The sequence below is a fragment of the Camelus ferus genome, chromosome 1 (assembly GCF_009834535.1).
Source record: "Camelus ferus isolate YT-003-E chromosome 1, BCGSAC_Cfer_1.0, whole genome shotgun sequence".
Classification (NCBI taxonomy): domain Eukaryota; kingdom Metazoa; phylum Chordata; class Mammalia; order Artiodactyla; family Camelidae; genus Camelus; species Camelus ferus.
In genome coordinates, this window is record NC_045696.1 from 85,288,283 (window position 1) to 85,313,867 (window position 25,585).

Consider the following 25,585-nt stretch of genomic DNA (forward strand, 5'->3'; position numbering starts at 1 on the left):
GTGTATATTTCCCTGTGCTATATATACAGTGTAGTCTATTCTACAATTTTGAAATCCCAGTCTATCCCTTCCCACCCTCCACCCCCCTCATGTGTATTATTTTTGATGCATTTCAGACAAAGTTTCAGACATCAGTATATTCCCACAAATACCTCAACATGCATGTTATTAACCGGAGTTCAATATTTATTTCCTGTGTTTTTTGCTATTGCTGAGGTAAAATTTATGTATAATTATATGCATAAACCGCTAGTGTCCTTTCAGTGAATTCTGACAAATGCATTTAGACGTTAATTTTAAAAGGGTATGGATTCCTGAAGCTCAACTTCTTATTGTTATTTTCTCAGTATTTTCCCAGGTTGGTGGGTTGAGGGCAATACATGAAAATCAGACATTGTTTTTATGGATGAGGAAGTTTTTTAAACAAACGATATTTTGTCAACTTGGCCCTATTACTATATTCTCTGGTCTGACTAGTGAGCACTAGTCAGATTAGAACAGTGAGACCTCTTTCTCTGGACCCAGTCGCGGGGCTGCAGGATCTGTTGTGGTTAGACTAGGAGAGGTACTTACTAACACCACCTGGGCCAACTAGCTTTTTAGCAAGGAAGCCAGGCATTTAATCTCCTTCATGGCATTCCTCTACAGTGCGGATTCTAAACTGGAAAGTGAAGGGCAGCCATTTTCAGCTATGGGAGGAGGCTGGTCAGCAGCAAGACTGAACAAGGAAACAGCCCAAAGTGACCATTGTAGACAAAGTCCTAATAACAATCATATTGACGGTTCCAGTTTTTTCCCCTGAGGCCTGGCCACATTAGGCCTTTGTGACCTGTGAATTACCCTTATATTCGATTCTGGTAATAAATCTTATTGATTAAGCAATTCCCAATGGGTCTGTATTTGCCAGTAAGAGTTATAATTATGATATTAATTATAGGTAGATGATCCTGACCAGAAACCCCCTTCCATCCACATTGCACAGACATATCACAACTGATTAAACATGGACCTCAAAATTTTCTAACTATAATCTTTTCAGTGATTAATATTGAATTTATTCCCTCCTTAATAAGTAATGCTATAGAATAGTGTGTTTCTTTAAAAACAAGGAATGCCTTCTTGTACTATTAGAAGTAGCTGAGAGGCCAAAAAAGATTAAGAAATACTGAAGAACCATCTCATATTCATTTAAATTATTATCCATTTTATCTTCTCCACCTCGTTTCTATAAAACATTAATAAGGCTGTCAGTCAAAGCTCTTATGTCATTGTAACTGTGTGTAGCTTTTGGACTCTACAAGAGATTGACTCCAAATATGGTATTTTCTTGCTACAAGTAATGTGCATATGAGAGGCAGTAATTCATCTCGGCAAGCTCTAATTCCATAATAATTTATCCCAAGGCCTTGGCAGCTAATGCTTCACTCACTATTAATAGAAAACGGTGCAAGTCGTGTAGGTGGTACTTTCAGTTTAGCGATGCTGTAGTTAATTTCTTTAATTTATAAAGTATTTATAAATCTCATCTTTGCAAAGCTGCTGAAAGCGTGCAGGCAGAAACCAGTTCTCTCTTTGTCTCACAGCCTTCCGGATCGCGTCCAGCCTGCAGCCTGCACAATCACCCATATTCCTCTTACTAAACCTGTTGTGTGACCCCATCTGCTACTTTGTGTCTTGTGAAATAGCGGATTATTTGTATGGCTCACGACCTAAGAATTCTTTTGTTATCTCAATTACTCTACAGCAGGTTTTGTTAGAAAGGGCCTGAGGGCTTGGTGCAATTCAGATTCCTGGGCTCTCTGTCAGCCCAGTTAAAATGTCCATGTCAAGTTTTACCTTTGTGAATTCTCCTCAGTTATATCTGGCAATACTCTGTGCCCTGGAAGCCTCCTTTATCTGATGCTAGTAAAACTGTCTCAGCTTTATCATGCTCAGTGTTTGCGTGGTATGTCTTTTCTCATCTTTTTAACACTCCTGTGTTATAATAAATAACTTCATTTATGTTTTCTGAAGTTCGAATTTCATATATTTTTTCATTTGTCACATAGTATTTACTTCTTTTGATTTTTTTCATTTGCAATGTAAATACCATTCCTAGGTTGTGGTCCACACAAAAACAAGCATTGGGCCAAATTTAGCCCACAGGGCATCCTTTGCCAACCTGTGTTCTACAGTATAAAATAAACTTAATCCTATTTAAAATGTTGAATGCAATATTTACAGTTCATTTCCATATGCTCAGTTGGTATTTACTGATTACCCAAATTGGGAAAAATGCTGAAAAATAGCAAAGGTAAATAAATAATTCAGGCAGAACTTTATAATTCCAGCGAGGGAAATAATACATACAAACGTGTAGAAAATCCAAAATTAAATGTGGCAAGTGACAAAAGGGCATTATGAGGAATAGTGGGCAGTGGTTTGAGGTTTTGCTGAGAAAGAATTTACATGCAATAAAATGGACAGATTTCGGTGTTTAACTTGAGGAGTTTGACAAATGTGTACGCCTGTGAAACCACCAGCCTGAACAAGTAAAAAAGTGTCCTCATCACCCTGAGAACATATCTTTACTCCCTTTACAATCAAAACTCCACCAAAATCAACCATTAGTGAAATTTCCCTTAGTTTAGATTAGTACTTTATGTTCTAGAAATGCATATAAATAAAAACCCTACAGTATGTGCAACAGTAATGACGGATTTCTCCAGTTCTTTCTTTAGTTTTCACAGTTATTATTTATGTTTTGTTGAGCTCTGTTATTAGGTACATACAATTCAATATTTTTAGATCCTCTTGTTAAATTGAATCGCCTACCTTTATGCATATTCATTATAATTGGAAATACCACGTGTCGTGAAGTCTACTTTAAGTACAGTCGTATCATTTCTCTTTTGCTGTGTTTACATAGCATCTCTTCTGATGTTTTTACTTTCAACTTTCTTATATTTAAAATTCATGCCTTGTAAACTGCACATAGATCGAGTTTTGCTTATTTATCCAATTTGACAATCTCTGACTCAGTAGGAGCATTAAGTCCAGTTATATGTCACATAATTATTGATATTTTGCATTTAATTATACTTTCTTGTTATTTGTCTTCTATTTTTCATCATCTGTTCTTGGTCCCATTGTTCATCCTTCACTGCCTTCTTTTATTTTATTTTGTTTTTTAGGAAACAACAAAATCACTTTAATTTGTTACTTTTCATTTTGAAGTGTCATTGCAGTATCATTTATAAAATTCCACAAAGATACAACAGGATGGTCTTGCCTGAGAATCACTGCAAAACAATCATCCCATGTGTGGTAAACGGAGTGGTTGAGTGGGGAGATTTCATAGGCTGGTGTTTCTTCCTTCTTCGCCCAACCCAATCCTGAGCTAAGAGAAGACTGAGTGACCAGAGTGTTTGGAGGGAACCAGTTTTTTCTGTGATGAAAGAAACTGGCTAGGGTCTGGGAGGCAGGGGGTGCAGAGCACAGGTCTCCCCAGGTCCAGGATTCAGGTAGGTTACCCTGAGCAGAGGCCACACTGTGGACTGAAGCTGGACCCCAGCACCTATCTTTGAAGGGGTTATGGATCCAACATGTCCGAATACTGAAAAATGACATGTGCACCATTACCCAGGAAGCTCTCTTCAACTGTGCTCTAGACCTGGGCCTTCAGCTTCCTTCCAGTTCTACAGAGAACTTGCAGATTGTGTAAGGGAGCAGTGAGGGTCCCAACCAGAGCTGCTCGCACCCTGGCGTCAAAGGCTAGGGGAGGGCTTGGGTGGACTCCTTTTATTAAAAGGTTTACAGAGAGATAAAGTGCAGCTCCTATTCCTATTAATTATCCAGGCTCTTACTTGAGAAAGTAGAGGTCAAAAATGCCTTTGGGAAGGCAGCCAGTTCCAATAAGAAGATTCTTTTGGTGAAACTGAACATTATAAGTTAGTTTCTCCAGACTTGGGATCAGAAGATGCATCCAAAGGAAGTTCTGCTGGAACCAATTTTCCACCAGGGGTTTGGTTCCTATTTCCTCCCATCTCCATGTTTACAGAGAACGAACCAGGCTATTCAAGGTAGAGTGAATACAGAGCTGACTTGCCTTCTAGGACAGCTAAGTGCAAATGGCTTGGGGTCAGTTTTCACTTTGCCAGTCATCTGTCAGCAGGCATGCTGAGGTATGCATCTCACAAACAGGAGACAAGATTGGAAAACAAAGAGTGCACCCAGTCATTTAGCTTAATACTGCCCTCAAGATCACAGTCCCTTTGGTTGAAAAGTCCCATCAAGCTGACACTCAGGGTGCAGCTTCATTTCAGGAAGGAATTTTTAAACTTGTGCCCCAAAGTTGAATTGCTGTAAAAGTCCTGCCATTTTTTCTCATCACAAATCCCCATTTTGTTATTGACGCAGGGGGTTTAAACATAAGTATCTGTTACATTTATCACAAGAGGCACAAAGAGGGAGGATCCAGGCACATTTGTTCTGTATCTTTCTAGAATGAGAGGAAGTTTTCCAAAAAAAAAAATGCATACTCTGATTGCACATATGGAGTTAGGGGATAAAATCTTATTGGTGGAGCTATTCCTTTGAGCCATTCTCGACAAGTCCTGCCTTCTCTCTTCTGGATTCTTCTGGCATTGGAGGTGGAGGGCATCACATGTTTGTGGGTAGACAGTGATTTCCCTGCTGAGTGAGGGTATCACTGTCAGGACCATACATTATGATTGAACCCTGTGGAGAACCTGACCTGGCCTGGGGTGGGTGGGCACGTGAAGGAGCAACCTTGGACGTGGCCACTGAATGACCCTGTCAGGCTCACTAGCTGGGACTCCCTCTCCTTTCCACCAGGGAAAGGACTATTAGGACAAGAGCTCATCACAGATCTTGCTGTGTTCTCAGGGACAGACTCGGCATGACCTGCAAGTCTCAGGTCTGTGAGGATCTCATGGTCATTCTCACCAGCCATTGTTTTGTCTCTAAAGTGAGAAATGGTCTTATAACCATAATTTTCCACATGTCCCAGGCAATATCTCTTGTCTTATCCATCAGGAAAGACATTAGAGCTGATCTTGCCTTCTACAGAAAATGTGAGGCCTTTATTTGCAGACTCTTCCCATAGACCTACACATTTCTGTCTTTTCTTATGGTCTTCATAGAACCCCATGTGTTCTTTTGGGCTGCCGCTTCTTCTAATAGCAGACATATTTAACCTAACATTTAGAATTCCAATGACAGAACTCATCCATCTTCTTCAGAGGTCTGATTTCTGCAGTGCAGCCCAGACAGTAGTTGATTGAATCTTGGATTAGGGCCTCACCAAGATGACCTTGAATATTCTGTTTGCACGAGAGTTTCTCATCTTTGTATGTTACCAAGCCATCTCCTGGAAACACATAATCATATTTTTTAACCACATCATTTCCCAATGTCTCCTTCACTTTCTCAAAGTTCAACCCACCTACCACACAGATTTTGATCTTCTGCTTCAGTTTTTGTAGAATGCCATTTATTTCTCTAGTGATTTTCTGCCACGGGGCCAGCAGGGTCCAGTCCACAACAAAGAGGCAGAACACTGGGTCAAGACCCTCAAGTCCTCAGTTTCTGCCCCCTACTCCTACCTTCTGTTAAAATAATTAAAATATTGGGCTGTTTTTAGTATTCCATTTTATCTCCTATGTAGCATTTTATTATTCACTCTTTCAGTTGGTTTTCTAGTAGTTATTTTAGGGATTATAATATGCTTCCTTGACTTTTCATCTACCTTGGACTGATACTGTACCACTTCACATAAGGCAAGCATCATCTCCAGTCGCATTTTCTTCAGATGGATTCACTTCCTGTAGTGATGCTGGCAATGCTGCTCTGTTGGTGACTGATTCTCTTGAGTTTTGTTTATCTGAAAGTGTTTCTATTTTGCCTTCATTTTGGAAGAACACCTTCACTGTATATAAAATTCTAGGCAAATGTGCTTTGTTTTTTTGAGCACCTTTAAGATGTCATTTCATTGCCTTCTGCTCTCCATTACTTCTGCTGAAAATTAGCTGTCCTGTTTATTGTTTCTTCCTCTCTCTCTCCCTTTTTTCTATTAATTTTTTTTTACTGGTTGCTTTCAAGATGTTCTCTTTATTTTTAGTAGTTCAACTATGCTGCAACCTCGTAAGGTTTTTATTGTATTTCTCCAGCTTGGGATTTCCTTTCTTCTTGGCTCTGTGGATTGATGTTTTAAAAAGCTTTTCAAATTTTAACCAGTGTTAATATTTTTCTTTCCCATTTTCTCTCCTCCTGGGACACCAAATACATGTATTTTAGACTGACTGTTATCGTCTCTCGCCTAGGGCATTGTGGCTCTGCTTAATTTGCAATCTTTTTTTTCTATGTGTGCTTCAGATGAGATTAGATAGTTTCTATTTACTGGTCTTCAAGTACAACGATTCTTTTCTCTGTAGTGTCCAACCTGCTATTATTCCCATCCAATAATTTTATTTCAAATATTGTATCTTTTTAATTCTAAGATTTTTGGGGGTTACTTTTTAAGGCTACTTCATATTTGTCCTGCAATTCCTTCTCTCTCCACCATTCTATTCATCTTTTGTAAATTATTTAACATATATATATAACAGTTATTTTGAAACCCTTGTCTGCTACTTCCAACAAATGTGCCATCTGAGTATCTTTTTCTGTTCACTTGCATTCTCCTTGACTGTGGATTCCATTTTCCTGCTTCTTCACATGGCTAAAAATTTTCAGTTATATACAAAGCATTATAGACGATATATTGCAGGAAACCTTGATTTTGTTATCTTCATCAGAAGAGTATTAAAGTTTTCTACCTGGCGGTTAAATTATTGGTGGATCTTCTTTATCTTGTGAAGGCTTTTGTCTTAGGCTTTGTTAGGATAAATCTATATTTATTCAATTAGTCCTACAATGGAGCGCTGCATTTTGAGAAAGACCTTTACTGTAAATCACTAGCCCACCTGTGTTTCACTGCTATTCCTGAAGTGTTTCCCAAATGCTGTCTATATGAGCTATTCAGGTATCTATGAACTTTTGACATATTTTCCTCTTTTTTTAGCATTTCTTTTTTTACAAACTTTCTAGTGTAACAAGAATGTCCAGCCTCATCTCTTACTTTCCCTATCCCATGTCTAAAATTAGTCAATGGGAAATTGGAAATCAGCCATAAAAGGTTTTGGTTCATTTCAGCAATTAATAGGATTTTAAAGCAAAGATCTGGGTACCGAGTATCTTTGTGTTCATGATATATCATTATTTCTGAACACTTTCGGTGAAAGAAATAGAAAAAGATATCATTTTAAAATGACTTCAAGGGTATTTCCACTCCTGCCGTTAAAGCACCGCTCTGAGAATGGCCCTGCTGCAATAAACAACTAGAAAAACATATATACCTCAACACACACACACACACACACACACACACACATTAGACATTAGGAAACAGCCAGAAGAGGACTATGATCCTTGAGAGGAAGGAAACAAATAAGCCAGACTTCTGCTTGACATAGGTTACTCCCTGAAGTCAGTTTATGTGGTGCAGAGAAAGAGAAACCAAACAACGTCAAGTAATCTCAATGAGCTGAAGAACCAGAAGTCAGGGTGAAAAGAGGCAGAGCAGGATCAACTGTGCTGGGAAGAAAACCAGAGAGGAGACCAGCACAGAGAGAATCTCAGAGGACTACAGAGAGGTCTTCTTGAATTTTTACCTTATTACTAGTCTGCACCTGAGTAGGGTGACATTCCATAAGGTGGTTGGGGTAACACCACTCTAAACAAATCTTAGAGCTCAAACAATGCCAAAAGCAGAGAAACATTTAAATATATGCGGCATCAGGGATAGTCCCAAGGATAGGTATCACTTTAGAAGTTGGGCCGAATCAGCTGCACACCAAAGACTTCTCTGAGTTCACCCTCACAGCACTTAATAGCCATCCCCAAAGTCTCAAATCTTCTGCAAATAACTTACCTGCATGCTAGAGAAAAATCCAAGTCTATATAAAACAAAATCTATCATCCAACAATGTTAAATTCATCACTTCCTAGATCCAATACAAAATTACTAGGTATGCAATGAAGCAGGAAAAAAATATGGCCTATAACCAGCAGAAAAATGAATCAAAAGAAAGATGCAGAAATAACAGAGATGAGCATATTAGCAGACACATGTATTATAATAGCTAATGTATATGTCCCAAATGCTCAGAATATAAACAAAACAACGAAGATGATGAGAAGAGAACAAGAAAATAGCAAAAAAAGACCAAAGCTTTTTAAAAAAAAGATCATAAAACTTTAGAGGTGCAAAACAATATTCAAAATAAATAACACACTGGCTGGTATTAATAGTAGATTAGATGCCACAGAAGAAAGGATCGGTGTGCTTGAAGACATAGGCATATATTGAAAGTCATTGAAAAAGAAAAAAAAATCTTAAACTTTTAAAATTCAGTATTAATAAAGATTTAGTGAAGACCTTTAAGTTTAGATTAATTATGTTGAATTATTACTGGGTCAGATTTCTGGCCAGAAAAATAACACACGGGTCTAGAGTGTAAAAAGGAGTTATCAGATCAAAGGATAAGAAATGAAGTGCTAAAATAAAAAGATGATGATGTAATAAGGAGTTATTAACCAATAACTGTATTGCCTAAGGCAATATATGTTTTGGTCATTCCATTATTTATATTAATAAGCTTTTGAATTCCTTTATCTTTTCTTTGTGAGTTTAGACTTGTGAGTATCTAGACCTTAGAAAACTGTGTACATCTATGACTTAATGACATACTATTTTTTGCATCTCCTGGAGAGGCTGCAAAATTAATAATGCCACATATATGATAAAAAGAGTCTTGTCACTTTGAATTTGCTGCTTGAGCAAGTTTGCTTTAAAAAAGTATATAAGTTACACAGTGGCATTTAATGAGTTGAGACACCTGTAATGATATTAACCCTCTGGAATCATTTATGCAGAAAGAAGAGTTTTCTAAATACATTCTAAATCTTCCTTAAGATACAATAACTTTCAAAAATCTAAATACATAGACTGTTCACTATCTATCAATCTCCCTATCCATTGATCCATTTACCTTTTTGAGAAAGCTACACTGATTATAAAACCTAATTACTGTGCAATTACGGAAACTATTGGATTTGAAAACAGCTATTTTGATTGCTCTTCCAGGGCTTTTTCTACTATAACACAAAATCTCTATGGAAACAGATGTAAATCTGTATACTGTCCATACATTGACTATGTTTTCGCTAAAAGTAAAAATGGTGTCATAATTATAATTCATCAAATTAAACACAATTACATTTAATTACATTTATGATTCTTCCATGTGGTTGAATCTCTTCACACTGAAGTGTTGTCTCAGGAATTAAAACCATAATAGTAATGAACATCCTTTTAGACAGTATATTAGATTTCTATTTTTACATAACAAGTCACAAATACAACAGTTTATGTTATATAATGGTTAAATATAACCATTCATTTATCATCTCACAGTTTTGGTAAGTCAAAAACCTGGCATGGCCTAGATGGAATTTCTGTTCAGTGTATTACAAGGCCAAGATCAAAGCGTCAGCAGGGCTGCAATTCAATCTAGGGTTTGGGGTTGCTTTTCAAGATTATCAGTTATTGGCAGAATTTACTTCCTTCTTATGTTTACCATGTGGTTCCCTCCATCTGCAAGCCAGCCACAGCAGGTGGAGTCTTTCTCATGATTCAAATCTCGGATTTACCCTTTATTCACATCTATCTGACTTCCTTTTCTGCATTTAAGGGCTCATGTGATTGCATTGTGCTACCTGAATAATCCCAAATAATCTTTCTATCTTGAAGTCAACTGATTAGTAACCTTAATTATGTCTTCAGTGTCTGTTTTGCCACGTAATGCACCATTGTCACTGGTGTGACAGCAGGGGCAAAGGTCATGAAGACAACATTCTGCCTACTATAGGTAGAGATATTTCCTGATAAGAAAGGGATGTCAAATGAATTTTTGTCTGGGAATAAAGCTCTATTTATTCAAACTTAAGCTTAAAATATCAAAAAGTAAACTGAGATTAAATTCACTCAAAAAGTAGTTATATGGTGATTAACAACACAGTCAAAAATATGTATTTAGCACTTGCTATAGAACAATACTACTAGAACCAAGACAAAACTCGATCTCTTAATATCTTTTTGTTGCTGGTATGTAGCATAGTCTCTGAGAAATAAATATGCTGGACATATATCTCATAAATACTCATAGGATAAAAAGTTATCATCTCTTGACTCCAAACAACTCACAATATATAAAGTATAATTGACATGCAAATTCCTGCAGAAGAGAAAAAGGTCGTATTGCTGTAGCAGGAGACCATGGTGTATCAAGGATAAAAGGACAAAAGATAAGCCTGGAAAAGTAAGAAAGGATCAGACCTTTAAAAGAAAAGTTTGAAAAACTAACTACAAAAATGACCTGGATAAAACAGTCTAAAGGCTTTTTATAGTCTTCTGCTCTTTAGTATAAATTGAAAACAAATGTTGCCTTTTCTAAGCCATATTGGGTAGGGGGATTGGAGGAATAAGAGGATATCATTAATATGTGTGCCTTGCTGAACACATCACAGGTTTTGATAAATATATGAAGTAATGTGCTTTAGGTAAGTAGTTTCTATTTGTCTATGAAATTATACATTACAAATTATCACCTGTTCCATGTGTAACTTAAATCTCAAGGTTCATTATCAGATTCCTCATTATGAGCAAGTACACATTTTCTCTGTCACCCATAATTAGACACCAAGAGGAATCTTTAAGATTGCAAAATTGGTGAAATTATTATAATTGAATGTATTTCATAATTGAACACATCTGATCCGTTCTTTCCACTGCTCACAACTCTCTAATGCCATCCTATTGTAGTTAATGACAACTTTCTAAACAAGACCAGATTTTGCATTTTCTACTTTCTGCCTATTCCTCCATCAGTTATCCATCCTTACTGTCTTTGCTACAGTAACACTCGTTTTTAATGTACACTCTAATACATGCTTCCTTTCACCTTGGAGCTTTTAAGCATTCTATTCTTCTACACAAACTTCGCTCAATTAACTCATAATTGTGCCAATTGCAAATCAATGTTTTCCTTTTTTCTCATTTTATTTAAAATTATGGTTAGATACAGATGTGTGTGTGTTTTATTTTAAGAGATTTAAATTTTCTTTTCTATTTTTACATTGTGAAACATTTTAAATAGCATGGGCATATTCTTATCTTAAAATTTTGATAAAATTCACATTCTTTGGTGCCAGGGATTTGCGGAGAGAGTAGCAGCAGTATTCTTGTATTACTCATTGAATGGTGACTTATCTTGTTTTTGTGGTCCTGCCTTCTGGAAATCTTAATAGATTGATATTAGATATTGGACATCCTGGGTCAATGCTTTAACTTTTCTAATGTCTTACTTTCCAGCTCTTTTTCTTACTGTTCTACTTTTCAGACACTTCATGCAAATTATTTTCCCAGTCTATTGAATTGTATATTTCTGCTATAATATTTTAACTCTTAAGATCTTTCTTGTTCTCTAAATGTTTGTTTATTTAGTGGTTTATTTTTTGTGATTTATTGTAATATCTTAATCCTTGTTTCGGTATGCAGTGTATTTGCTCCTTTGGAGAATGTAAGCCATAATTTTTGAAAAATTGCTCGCTCTCTCTTCCTCCCTTTCTCCCTCTCTCTCTTTCTCAATTTATCTTTCAATTGGAGCATTTCCTTCAGGTATACTTTGAGGCATTAGGAGTGAGTGAAAGTGAATGCAAGATTAAAATTTTCAAGTTTAATGACCATATCTATTAAAACCAAAACCAAAACCACAAGTAAGAGGCTTTAATCCTCTTTGCTCTATGGGAAACTACAAATGCATGGTTTTAGGTAGGAAACTAGTATAACTATAAACGCCAGTGTATTCAAACTCACAGGTTTTTTAAAGCAGTGTCTTAAAATGAGAACCAAAATAAGTTATTGAAGCAATACTAAATAAATTTTATTTTCATTTCAAGTGTGTCATGTCTTTGTAAGCATTTGTTTCTTGTACTTGGTTTTCTAATATATTTTCCCCCATAATTTATGTTAAGCCAACCAATTTTCTGTTCCTATACTTGTCATTGCTTAATGCTTTTCTGATAAGTGTGTTACGACAACCACCTTCTAGACTCTAGGAATTTGATCCATCACAAGTGCACTTCTAAAAGCGTCGTTTGCAACTTCCCTAATTTCTGCTGCACTTACTACCAAGTCTATGGATGCATATGCCATGTGTTTCCAACAGAGCATTTTATTTCCCTGAAAAACATCTGATGCTATCTAAATGCTACTGGAAGACCTTTCTTAAAAAGAAATAAATTTACTCTTGTCTCAGTTACACCTAACCTCCACTACAAATAGCTCAAATTCTTCTTGAAATAAAGACAAATGTAGTAAAAAATTAAGTCAAAGTTTGAAACCAGATAGACACCCGGATTTGAATGCTGTCTACTACTCAGTAGCCATGTGACAGCAGACAAATGCCTTATATCTCCAGCCATTTGTTTGCTCTGCTTAATGCCTCACTTCCCAGAATCTTAGGATGATTATATGCAATAACACAAGTAGCAGATCATTTAAAAATACCCACAAGTGAAAAAAAAAATACCCACAAGTGAAAAACACCTTCCCTGACCTCACAGCCATGTTTAAGGGAGCAGCCTGCTTAAAATCTACCCACTAGAAACCATAGTAAGAACTCAAGGATACAACAACCAGAGCGTATATTCAACAAGAAATGCTCACTTATTTTTGACTTAGAAAAGTTTAGTAATTAACCTCACTTTTAGTAAGGGCCTATTAATAAAAGGCATTGTATTTTACTTCAGCCGTGTGTCCAGAAGACCAAAGAATTCTAGAAATCTAGAAGTATTCTTCCTTGTGCTTATGGTTACATTTCTAGATATATTTTTCTAGCAACCCATTTTCCTTAAAATAAAATCAGTGTGCTCAAAGAAAAAAAAGAATAGTACATAGTTTAATAGTGGTATTTATTCTTTTTAGTTTTATTTACAGAGAGCCGTGTTCATCTGAGGAGAGGCTACTTAATGTCAGCTTAATTGTGATCTTGCTTTAAAAAGAAGTTTTTAGTCCTGAAAATGTCAAGTGGCACCTAACTTACAATAATCATAATAAACAAGAAGAAACCTGCAGTTATGAGACCATCATGGGTACATCAGCAATATACTGAATAAATGCTTATCACAGGCAGACAATCACTGTGTTATTTATAGCCACTAGAATTCTAGTCCAATTGAGAAATTGCTATTAAGTTGTTAACAAGTACAGTATGACTATTTTCTTATCCTTCAGAGAAAGATTTACAAAAGAAATACGTCATAAAATTTTGTATTATTTTATTCTGTGAAGTGCTGGGGTAAACATTTTTTGAACTTAGGGTATGTTGAAGTATAAAGAAATCCTTGTATTGCATATAATAAAAATAACATTTATAGGGAATTCACCATATTCTAGGTGTTTCCTACACTGTTTGCATGTTAATTAATTTAAAACTCACAGCCAGCCTGTGAGAGAGCAATTGTTGTTATTCCCATCTTACAGGTAGAAAATGTAAGTGCCAAGAATCTATGTCAAGTGTCTGAAGTCACACAGCTGGAAAAAGTTAGAGCCAGTGTCAAATGACAGGTGCAATTCATTTATATCCACGGGAAGCACTTAAACCTTGACATTACACTAACATCCTCCACTCTGCACATTTAAACTTAGCATTCCACTTCCAGACCCAAATTTCTTAATTTTTAGTTGTCTCAATAATGTATCTTCCTTTTACATTTCCAAATTTATGCTTTTAGACCAGAAAGTAGAAAAAGATTTACACCTGTCTGTTTCTCGCTCTGTAAGTGCAGGATTCCCAAGTACCATTGTATGTGAAATGCTCCCCACCATCCTTCAACTCATCTCCTGTAAAATTCCACTTGGTACTGAAAAAAATGGGTATCCTCTAATCTAAGTCATTATCAATCTTCTGTTGTCTCTTATTTGAGTGCTACCACCCTCTCACCACAAGAACCAGAAATGCTTCAAAATTCAGAGAAAATCAAAAAGTAGCTCCTCATCCTCTCCCAACAAACCTGAAGAATCAGGTCAAAGAGAACTTTATGTGGTACTTAAGTCTGAAGAGTATCAGCACACATTCACTTCCTCACGATGGGATATTAAAAATCACTGTTCACACTCCATATCCTCTCATCTTCCATTTTCACTAGCAGTCCTTGTGATCGCTGCTCTTACAGGCCTCGCGGATCCACCCTCCTTTCTTGATCTCCACATTCTCCTCACCAGACCAGAACAAGCCTCTGTAATCTCCTATGTGGGCTATTTCAATGCAATTATGTGAACGTGTCCCTCTGCATTCACTCTTGCCCATCTCTGCCAAGACAGTCAGTTCACAAAGCAAGGCTGATCAACTCAAGGTCCTTACTCAAAATGCTTCAAATTTTCAACCAAAAAGTTTAATAAAACCCAGTATGATCTTATATTACTAGTTTCTGGGTCCTACCACATGGGTCTTTCAATCGCTTACCTGAACCTCAGTCTTCACCACTGGGCCATTTACTTGTTCCTTTCTGTCTTAAATGCACTTTCCCCTTTTCTATGTGTTTATTTCCTATTATTTCTTGATATCACAATTTAATTTCCTCTTCCCTGGACCCCAGTGGCAGGTCTTTCCCCTACTATCATGGCACCGTGTGATTCATCTTAACAGATCTTATTGCTATGACTGTTATGTTACATGTTTGTGATCATTTTATTAATATCTGCTAAAGAGCTGTAAGTGCCACAAGAACAGAGATAGTGTCATTTATTGAGTTTTGAAAATAGAAAGTCCTTTAAAAATACTTGCTAATTAATGGATTGATTGATATCAGTGGTAGAGGGGTTCTTTATTCTAACTATTTCAAATTTCTGAACTTCAGCATGGTAAGATAATACATTTGTGTTGCTTTAAGCTACCAAGTTTGTGGTAATTTGTTAAAGCAGCAATAGAAAGCTAATACACTGGTGCAGTATTTATAACTGTAGAACTTATTTGTGGCACAGAGTTATAATTTTCTGTTTGCTATGCCTCCTATCAGATCTTCCCTCCCTGAAGAAAGAAACTCTTCTTGAATCAACAGCCTGAGTAACCTGCACAATGCTTGGCATATAAATTGATGGAGTGAAAGAATAAATTCTCTTCCAACAACTTATGAATAGGGAATAATCTTTTGTACATAGTGACACAATTTTTTATTACTGTTTCATTTGGTGTAATTTTTCTGACCACTACAGACATTGCTGGTGTCTCTCTGAAAAAAACAATAAAATTTGCTTCTCTTGGTATTACTTTTTCTCCTTTATGGTAATAGATGTTTAGTTCAAACTTATATTTAAACATTGCTTAATGTTCTAATGACAAGGTAAATTAATTATTAAGAAGAACAGAAAAACATTATTTTCTCATTTTTTTCCTACAACAATGGCTCTTTAGGCCATAGTTTTGCTACTTTTTCTGGTTTTTAAAAACCCTCTTTTCTAAAAAATTCAAAATTAGCAGTGACTTTATTTAAAAAATATGACAGGTGAGGAATAATTAACAAAATGCATCCATACTTTAAGCAATGTGCTCTAAGTTAAAACAGAGCTTCTGATGTAGAATTAAGTGTATTTCTTTACTGTAGGCCTGTGCACTGTCACTGCATGATTTGTAACATCCGGATTCATAAGCAACTGTATTGGGTATATTTGAAGTGGAGAAAGAATCTAATTTAAAACAACACGAGTAAAAACATTCTTTATAGTAAATACTTCTAAAAATGCTCACCATATCTTTTAGCAATGTCCATCTGTACCTAAATTGACAGCAATATATTCAGAGACTCAACTTAATCTTTTCCAAAACATTCAAATAATGTGTTACATAAATGCCTTTTATTTTATTCTGCTTCATCTGTTTATATAATATTTTACTAATCATAAAATTGTAATAAAAATCCAACTGACAGAGCAATTTTAAGAATAAGTGCAGCGTGTGATAAGCATCCAACCCAACTAACAGAAGAGAGGCGTGTGGGCTCCACCAGAAGGCAGTCTCCTCCCCAAGCCTGCTTTGGGTTCTGTCATGATGACTCACAGAGGAGCAGTTCATCCAATTTATTTAATGGCGGTTGCTTATTAGAGCTAGCACTCTGTATGATTTTCTTAATTCCGCTCTTTTTTCTATCTGGAAATTTCTTATTCCTCTTCTAAAATTCAATTCACATTTGACCTCATCCAGGAGGGCCTCTCAGACATTACCGGTCCGAGTTAACAGAGACCATGTCCCTTTGTTCTCTCCCAGTGCCTGTAGTACTAAAACTTGGTCATAGTCAGTCTAGTATTCGCCTCCTTTGACAAAGTTTCTGTGATCTCCAAACTACAGGGATTGTATTCTGTTCCTCTTGCATCCCACTGCATAGGCCTGCTTTTAAGCTAATAGATGATTCGTGATTTTTTTGTAGTGAGTTAATGACATTTTAGTTATAAATGTATGCTGGAAAAAGACTAGGTTCATACCTCAAGGGGGGAAATCCTGTTAAAATGAAGTAGATACTAAAGAAAAACATTGTAATACATATTTGAGTAAAAGTTTCATGCTATGAAAATATTTAAAGAAAAAAACAGGTTTGAATCAAAGAAGGATTAAACTCCAAGCTTTCATTTATACACACACTGTGGTATATTAAGCAGAATCAGTACTAGGAAAGTCATCACAAAACTGTCCAGAGACAAGGAAAATCGGAGTAAAACCGAAAGAGGCAATGGGGGTTGGGAAGCTGGACTGGTCCTGCATTTCGCAAGCATTTATTGAGAGTTGATTCTTACAGTCTATGAGCCTGTGAATTATTTAAAAGTAAGGAGGCCTTGATTGCAATGAATATAATTTTCAAGAAATTAAAATTTAAGTTAAAGAAATGGTAATACTGGGGTATGGGATTAAGAGTTACAAATTATTATGGATAAAATAGATACAGGGGATTAAGAGGTACAGATCACTGTGCATAAAATAAATAAGCTACAAGGAAAAACTGTACAACACAGGGAACACAGCTAATATTTTATAATAACTATAAATGGAATATCACCTTTAAAAATTGTGAATCACTATGCTGTACCCCTGAAATATATAATAGTGTATATCAACAATAATTAATTTAAAAAATCTAAAAATGAAACTAGTAAAAACTTATGAATAAAAATTCTGGTAAAGCAAGTAAATAAATAAATAAATAAAACAGATAAGCAACAAGGATGAATTGGAAAGTACAGGGATATATAGCTATTATTTGGTAGTAAGTTTAAATGGAGTATAAGCTATAAAAATATTGAATCACTATGTTGTACACCTGAAACTAATATAATATTATAAGTCAACTATATGTCAATAAAAAAGAATAAAAAAGAACTGGTGATATTGCTTGGATCTTTAATCATAACGACTGAACAGACATGCAAGAAAAAGTTCAATCAAACGTGTAAGAGAAACAAAACTGTGCAAATTAACCTCATCCGACTAAATATAAACTAATAGATAATATCAGATATGATATTTAAAATATTTAATAGGCAGTATAGCATGAACACTGACAAACAGGATAGACACAAACCACTTTGTGCAACTGGAGCAAATCCACTCCTTAGGAGACTTGGATCTGACATGTCCTTAACAGACACCAATTTATTTTCACTGTTTCAGAAATGTCTGGAATAATTTCAGAGTCTATTCTTTCAAGAATTAAATTCTTAACACTCAGTGTCTTCTTTATTTAGCTCATTATTCTATTCTCCTAAGCCAGGTGTTTAGTCACCTACTTAGATTTTGAATTTTCAGCAGTTTTTTAAATAGTTCTGACTTTTCAGGGTTCATTGTAATTTAAATTATAATTTTTCACCAATGTTTCTTTCCAGCATTATAATGTGCTTAGTGATATTAAGAAATATAACTGCTCTTTGGCTGAAAACGCATGGGCCAATAAATGTGAAGACTATTGCTCTGCCCTGTCAAAAATAATTTTTAAATTAGAGCTACAAATACATTACAGATTTTTCAAAAATATATTTTTACTTATCATGAAATGATGTGTGTGTGCATGTGTGTGTATTTTCTTTTTTATCAACAAAATCATCTGTTGACATCTTTTCAAAACGACAGTGTTTTGTGAAAGTTTGTGTATCTTTAACAAAATAGAAATCATGTTATTTAGAAAATAGTGAATTTATAAGCTGTAGTTTGAAAACAATGAAAGAATGACTTCAGCTGATCAATTTGCTTGCCCGTTTAACAGTTTAAAATTTTTTAAATATTGAGTTACTCAATTCAATTAAGATGACTCAATTATTAAAGACAATATATGTATAACTATTTTAAATCCTGTACTTTTTCTTAATAACAAAATAGTAATTAATTAATTGAAAGTTTGATTAAAATATTTAGTGGATTTCTAATTAATTTTTTATTCTGTCTGCACCCTCACTCTCCCATCCAATTCAAAAATAAAATCAACATATAATGAATAAAATCTAAGATAGGTTAATTTTCCTTAAAGAGGTAGCTGACTTTAGTGTAAACTGTTTTAAAATGTAAACCTAATAAGTGGACTATGCCAGTTAAAAGTGATATGGTCAAACATTGAATCACAGAAAAAGTAGAATTTCAGAGTAAAATGTAAACAATGTCCACCGCAGAGCTTTAAGAAGGAGAATTAGCTTTCCTCTTTAAGCTGTTTGATCGTGAATAAATTCCACATAACCATAGGGAATTGCAGCAGCCTATCTTCTCCTCTGTCTTTAAATAATTAACAGATCTAAGCAGGACAAAGTCATTACAACTCACCAAATATTTGTATGCATTTCCACATTTCTCGGCCCTCTTCCAGTTAGGCAAAGTGACTAATTCTGGCCAACTGTTTGTGAGCAGAAGTGAGGTGTGCACTTCCAAACTGAAATGAATCTTAGTTAAATTAAGCCACCGAGATTTTAGAGTTTAACGCGTTACAGATTTGACCAGATTGTCTAAAGTCCGCTTTATGCTGCTTCACTTTTGTGAAATACCTACATTAGTACCAGTTTTCGCTAACCTAAACAAATCCAAAGAGGGGTTTTGCTTTTACAGAAAAGGTGAAAAGTGAAACCAAAGACATTCAGCATTTGTTCTGCAGCAAGCCCTTACAGAGGCAGCGAGCAGACCATGAGCAACAAGAGTGGTACGCTCCTTCCCCAAGAATTACACTCAGCATCTCAGCATCAAGCTGCCATAGCCTTGAACTGCATCTGTGAGCATCTATGATTTAGCTCTATTTATTTCGTGCATTATTAGCAAGATGTGTCCTAAGGTGATTGTTTCTTCATTTTATGCCATTTCAGCTTCAAAAGTTTTCGAAACAATGCTCTACTTTCGAATAGCAGGGGAAATCTGTACCACAGTATAAACTGGCCTATCTGTCTAGTGTACTAATTCACTGTATTCTAATTTTACATTCACCAGGTAAACAATATAGCCTTGCTCTGCACATAACCATAATTATTGAAAAAGAATGTGTGATCAGGCCAAATGAAAATTCTTGTAAATGTGACAGGTGCATGTCCCATTGTCAATTACTGTATTGGTAGTAGGATTTTATGCATCAGTCTTCTTATTTTAATTTTAGTCTGTCCAAAGTTAAGTATTTCTTCTACATAAAAAATAAAGGTTTATAGCCTAAAATACTGAGTTCCTGGCACTGAAATCCATGCACTTCCTCCATGAGTGGTACCCTATCCTTGTGTACACAAACACTCCCCTCCGTCCTAGTAAAATCTTTTGATATACTTTCACTCTGCCATTGCTGCATGCCATTTTTATTTAACCACTTCTTGCAATATGCACTTAGAAAAACATTTATTAAAATCATAGAAGGCTGTATAGGGATAAAAATAAATAACATTTTCCTTCTATCCAAGTAGCACTAAATATAATTCAACATGCTTAGGAGTTTAGACTCTTGCCCTCAAAATGCTATAAAAGAATCAATCTCAGGAATGATTCAAGTGTGTAACAGCACAGTTCATCTTTATGCTTAACCTTTTTTCTCAGTACAACTTAAGTACATTTTTACATGTTCTATTTTTAATTCAAATAGAATTTTCAGTAACTCATACCTGAGAATTCTCTTTTATAAGCCAACCATCTTTTTAAGCCTTCTTTATACATTGTATTTGCCAGGCCATTTAGTATTATCTTCACTCATGGCTGCTCTCTGGATTCTTACCAGAGTTTCCTTTTCTTCTTTAAAATTTATACCATAAACATCTCAGAATAATCTGAACTTGATACCAAAAAAAAAAAAAAAAATCTATGTTTACTGATGTACTCGCCAGTCAATGGCCCAATGCTATTTTTCCAAGTGGAAATAAGGCCTAAGAGATAGTACTATCTCACAAATAAGATGTCTTGCCTTAAACAGAGTGCCAATAACATGGTGCTGCAATCACAGTATGGAAACACATTTGAACGTATTTATGCTTTCCCACTGATGTCAGAGTTAATTCAAAATATTGAAATCTGGTTAGGGACTTTGTCCAGTGATTAAATTTGACATGTGTTTATGGACACGCCAAGTCAATGTAAGATACTCAAGTTTAAGTATGATTTTTATTCTATGCAACTTGAATATTATCTTTTAGTATAACCTTAAGCTTTGTATTTTAAATAAGATTAGTTTACTTAATTTACATATTTTGAAATAATCACTCTGATAGGTTTGAATTCTTTGGTTTGGTTATATTTTTATATTACATATTTCTTGTTTTAAATTTCTGTGAAAATGTATAACATATTGTGTTTTTAGTTTTTTAACACATTCTTAAAGTTTTATATATGTGTGTGTATGTGTGTGTGTGTGTGTGTGTGTGTGTGTGTGTGTGTGTGTGTGTGTGTAGATTACCAGAATCAAACTCTTGTTAGTAGCTAGGCCCTAAGTTAAAGCCCTACACAGTTAACTGTTTCTTAGCCTTAGCTTAACAAACCAAACAGATCTGAAATTTGATGGCAGGTCTATACATTCACCGTTTAGTGAACTTTTTAAGTAGGTGTTACTCATCTTATGGTGCCCCTTATATCCTAAGACTTCATTCCTACACTCCAAAACAGTGTTTCCCAAAGTTTTCTTACAGAACATTAATTTCTCAACATGTTTCATCAGAAATAGGTTCCAAGGTCAATTAAGTTTGGGAAACAAGGCATGCAAAATATCACTTAAGAGAATTAAAATGCTCATTAATATATAAAAGACTCTGAAGAACACTGAGATAAATAACCTATTTAATCTTTTTTATCAACTAATTTGACCACATAGTTGTTCGTGTTTGTGTGTATATATATATACACACATAAACACATGCGTATGCCAAAAATCTATTGATATTCCATGGAACTTGCACCAACTGTGTTCTAAAAGCAGCTATTTGCAAAATGTTTCTCTAGACCAGTGATTCTCATCCTGAGCACTATAGACATTGGGGATGGGCAGTCCAGGTTTGGGGGCAGGGGCTGCTGTTCTGTGCATTGTATGATGCTTTAGATGCTTAGCTGCTTCCTGAGTTCTAACCACTAGATGCCAAGAGCAATAAAAAATATTTCCAGACATTGCCAAATACACTTTTGGGGGCAAAACTGTTCCTGTTTGAGAGCGACTGATATAGACAGTGCAATTTTCCCACTGAAGTGTAAACTTACTGAAAGGAGTTTGGAACATTACAATGAGTATTTGGGCAGAAGGGCTGAGGAAAAGGCAAAAAGAGAATGTGAAATACTCACAGTGTTGCTAGCTGACTTCTGAGGCTGCTGGTGCAGAGGAATGAAGGGTGTGATGCTTTTTCTGCTCCTCGTGTTTGTGCAGTTTTCTGACCTGAAACAATTTCACTTTATTCTCAAAGCATGGAAAATCTTTTTTTCCTCACCCTCTTACATTGCAAATATTTAGGTGTCCTTGTACTTTTTCTTAACTCAGTTCTACACTCTACCTGGATAATTTTAACTACTGTCATGAGTTCACATAGTATCACTAAATATCATCTAAATTAGTGTGTCACCATTCCTGACTTTTATCCAGATATTTCCATTTGAATTGAAAACCTCAGACTCAATATCTGACTCCTTAAGGCCTTTTCTTCATCTTTAATCTGCTGAAGCATCATCATCCTCATGGTCATGAGCAATGAGGAATGAGAAACTGACGCAGGTTCCAATCCACCCTCAGCCGTTTGGGTTTGCCCTCACTTTCCCCACTTCACATCCTTCTTCCCAACTACCTGTGTTACTGACGTCAGCGTCCAGCTCCAGATGCAAAGATGGGAGCTTTCCATAGGATTAATCAGCTCCCACATTGTGTGAATTAAAATCTTTATAAGAAATCCCTTTCTTATATCACCCCCGGCTATCCTGTTTCTTCAATGGGATGAAGAATCTCTTATCTTGGTTCTACCTTCTTTTTCACCATCTTCAACATAGAGGAGATAAATCATCCTGGTTCATCTTTGTTTTTGTCCATGTCTCATCTTTTCATCCTCCCCTTGTTCATCCTTCCCTTTTTCAGGTCTTTATCAATTTCAATAGTCCTCTATCTGGTCAGCCAGCCACCAATTTCTTCTTAAATTCTTTGTTCACGTGACCCCAGAGCTACCTTTCTAAAAAGTATCCATCCATTAATTTTTTTATTCACTCACATGTACAAAATATTTAATGAACATTTGCTGTATATCAGGCACTGTAACAGGCATTAGAGATGAAGTGACAAATAGGACACACCTAACTCCTTCTTATACAGTATACTTAGTAATGGGGGAGGCAGGCAAATAGCACATAAGTTTAACAAAGTAAGTATAAATGATAGTAAGTGCTTGGAAAGAAATGAACACAATGAGAAGACAGAGTGTAACTAGAGGATTGAGGAGAGGCACAGTCTGGATAAGGATGTCTGGGAAGACCCCTCAGGGAGGATATTTGAGTTGAAGCCTGAAGAGAGAACAGAAGCTGGAGCTATCAGTCAGGTTTGTCTGCAGGAACTGAATCACTGGGAGTGATAAATGAGGGATTTCTTATAGGGATTTGAGCTCACAGGATGTGGGAGCTGACAAAGCCTATGTAAGGTTTCCATCTTTGCAGTCTGGTGCTGGAGGCTGAAGTCCACAGGCAGGAAGCTGGGAAGACGGATGTGAAGTGGAGAGAGTGAGGACACACTGGAACCGGTGAGGACGGACCAGACCCTGCGTCATTTCCCCCCACCTCCAAGTTACCAACCTTAATGATTCAAGTTACTTTCAGGAAAAGCTGGAACCCTCTAGGTGGAACTAAATATGTACCTAGTACAGGAGTAGAGGAAGCCAGAGGAGGACCTGGCAGTTTCTGGAGGAGTCGGAGGCTCTGCTGCTGCTCCTCGCTAACAAGAGGAGCCCGCTGAGAAGAGGAAAACCTGCGTGAACTACAACAGCACCTGCACACAGTTTCTTTGCACCAACTGGGTGTGAACAGAATATATCTGCTGCTCCTCTTTTGCCTTTTAAATCTCTCGTCAAGTATCTTTGTGTTTGCTTCTAATTTGGAACCTATGCAGAGAAGAGAACTCAGGGAAACGTGATTCCCACTTGGCTAAGTTGACATAATAAAATTCTCCGGCGCTAGGCAGGTAAGGAGTGGGGAAAACTGCATGCTAGGCTTCGGGACTAACGGGTGTGAAACCCCTGCAGCAGCAGTGTGTTTGGCATATTCGGGGAACTGAGAACGAGAGTGGCAGACAACAGTAAAGAGGCAGGAGAAGAGCACGGAGTGACATTAAAGAGGTGAACAGGCCGAGGTTCTGCCATGTCACACGGGCTGCGTAGGTGACAAATGGTCACCATTTCCTTCAAAGTCTTCTGTTTCCCCCCACAGTAAACCCAAGTTTCTTGACTTTGCATTCCAGCTGCTAAAATGGGGTTACAACATCGAAGTAAAGTGAGAATGCACAGAATGCTCTGAGTGCACACTGCAGTCACCTGGAGAGATCATAAATTTCCCATTCTTGGGCCTCACTGCTAGAGAGTATAGTTTTAATTGATCTGAGCTGTATTCCTGGTGTCGGCAGAACTAGAATAGCATTGAGGTAGGCTTATATCAGGGTACTCTTGAATGCTTGAGGGTTTTCATTAGCAATTAGGCCCTGGAAGATGATAAGTTAAGATAACAAAAATAATTAATTGGAAATAAAATATTGAGTTTTTTTGTTTGTACTGTAACACATTAGAATTTTTCCAGCATCTGCTTGTACTCTTAGTAGGGAAAGGAAGTAGGTGGCTACTTCCATTTGAGATGACTGTCTATGAGGATAGGCTTGCAAGGCCACTTTCCTTGTCACCCTCCTTTTTATCCTAGGTTTTGAATGAGGTCACTCTGTCTCTGCCTTCTACATACACCCTCCACCTCCTTCTACAGAAAATTAAGTAAGATGGACTATGGCCTGTGAGAGGATATATGAATTGCATTTTATTCTCTACTGGACTCCTCAGATATGCACAGTATTAAATTTCATTAATATCAATGAGTATTTATATTAAGTATTAAATAGAAAAACTTCTTGGTAACTGATTATACTTTGCTCCTGCTCTCACATTAAGGCATAGCAAAGGGGTGATGATGTGAAAAGAAACAGGATATGGTTAATTTTAAGTTTTCAACAGCAAGTTTTAAGTTTTGGTGGGAATGAGTTGCCTCCATCATTATCTACATGGTTCTGTTTCCCAACCTCAAATGATTCATTGTAATGTTACTAAGCCAACATTAGGTTTGGTTAACCTTCTTAATTTCATAGTAGTTATGTAGTAGATACTATACAGTATATAGATTTGTAGAATATATCTATATGGCTTTATAGAAGTAAGCAATGACATAAGAGTAATGTCTCTTGATCAGACTGCTTCCCCCATCACATTACTGTGTAACTTGGGAAATCACTTCACTTCTTAGTGCCTTGTAGTCCTCATCAATGAAATAACAATAAAAATACCCCATAGGCTTATTGTGAATTGTGAAGATTAAATGAGTTTTGGAGCACTTGGAAAAGCACTGGACACAACATAAACTTGCTCTTAATATGTGCATGTGTGTGTAAGCACACACATACATGCATGTGTCATGTTCTGCTGCCCTATATGCTTATATTTATAATTTTTATATATTTTAAACAGTTATATAAACAATTTTGAAAGAAATACATAATTAAGCATTTTTAAAATTACCAGATAACATCACAGCATATTGCTCCTGAGGTTGTGCAGATTGAGATATCTCAGCCTGCTCAGGGGAAGGAAAGTGAAGCTGCAGGTATTAAGCTTATTTATTCATTGTATCACTAAGAGATTTTGAGGTCTCGTATGGAAGAGAAGGGAAAGTTAGATTCTCATAACTGTCATGTACAGGATAGCATTTCAATTATTATGCTATTTGGGAAA

General features: G+C 36.1%; 1 pseudogene; it reads right to left on the reverse strand.

Annotated features, from left to right (window-relative positions):
- Nucleotides 1–4,693: 4,693 nt before the first annotated feature.
- On the reverse strand, nucleotides 4,694–14,471 carry LOC102503672 (annotated as a pseudogene).
- Between the last annotated feature and the right edge of the window lie 11,114 nt (nucleotides 14,472–25,585).